The sequence below is a fragment of the Hipposideros armiger genome, unplaced genomic scaffold (genome assembly GCF_001890085.2).
Source record: "Hipposideros armiger isolate ML-2016 unplaced genomic scaffold, ASM189008v1 scaffold_2198, whole genome shotgun sequence".
NCBI lineage: Eukaryota > Metazoa > Chordata > Mammalia > Chiroptera > Hipposideridae > Hipposideros > Hipposideros armiger.
Genome location: NW_017733545.1, coordinates 59,506 through 60,955, shown reverse-complemented (window position 1 = coordinate 60,955; position 1,450 = coordinate 59,506).

Here is a 1,450-nt window from a genome sequence, read left to right as displayed (position 1 = left end):
TAAAGCATGAATGGTACAATTTAGTAGTTCTGTTTCTCTTGCAGACATTTTAGTTTTATTAAAGATTACTTATTAGTTACTTGACAATTATTTACATAATTATATCAGACTAACCAAAGGATCAAAGTTATCGTTTGTTTCACTTTATGATTATTACTGAACATTCTTTTCTCATATTGGTGTTGAAAATTATCTGCTTCTGGTGTCAGATTCACTAAGGATGCCACTGCCAATATGTAGTCATAAAGTCAGAAACATGCCCCATGTTTCTGAAAGGGTTGGAATTAAACCTTAGATTTCCTGATCTCTAATCAAAACTGTTTCTGTTATTCCCTGTGTAAGGTAGCAGTCCACTAATTAATTTTGATTTTGGATTCAGAACTAACAATGATGTACTAAGTGCAGCTCAGAAAACACAACTACTTTTGAATATATTCAGACAATAAAATTAGCAGGTCCTATTACTTTATAATTTATGGTTTCATTTAGGTCAACTGGGAAGTCAGGGAACCTGAGTATTCCCCATTTGACTTATTCTAAAAAAAGTTTTGTGGAAAGTGATGGATTAATAATTCAGCTTAAGCCCTGGCCTCCCTTAGAGTCTTTGCTTCAGAAAAATTTCAATTGTAAATTCTTTCTCTGCCCTTTGAGATGCAAATCTTTTTATAAATCTCTGGTCAGTTTTACAATACAGGAATGTCTTTCTCAAGGACCTGGGAACCATCCCATTGAAATGTAATCATCAAGGAAGACAGCACCCCTATCTCTGTGGAAGGACAGGAGTAGACACTTCAGTGGGCTCCAATTAGCAAACACAGATGTTCTAATCACAGATAAAAAGATTTGCAAATTAAGGAGTACCTCTGTGCTGGATAAAGCCCATTGATCAACCTCCCACTAATATCCTCCAGTATATCTTCACCTGCTCACCTCTGCACTTAAAATCTCTTCCCCCACTTGTTTCAGTGGCATTGAGTTCAGACAAAATTCTGGCCTCCCTCCCCTGTTGCAATAGCCTTAAATAGAGTCTTCCTTGATTGTTTAACTTGGTCCAGTGCAATTTTTACTCTGACGAGGATCAGATAAGAGCAGGGGGAAGCATTTCTGTTGATGATGGGGAGATAGGTTTGACTTCATAGAGGCTAAAGATGCTTTGTGTCTCAGGGGAACTGACAATGATTTCTTTATTTGGCTGACAGGGTCCCTGGCGTATGCCTTGACTGGAACACTACAGAGCCCTGAGCACAGGAATGTGATGAGGTCTTCATGTTCCAATTATGTCAGGAGCAGGAGCACTCACTTTCAGAACTCCTCAAACTGGCTATACTCACAAGCAACTGTCTGTTATTTTGATTCGTCACAAAATGTCTTATGCTTAGTTTGAGCCTCGCTTGAGCTGAATTTTCTTCATTGCAGTTTTGAAGATACTCATGGGCATCCTAAGTCCCCT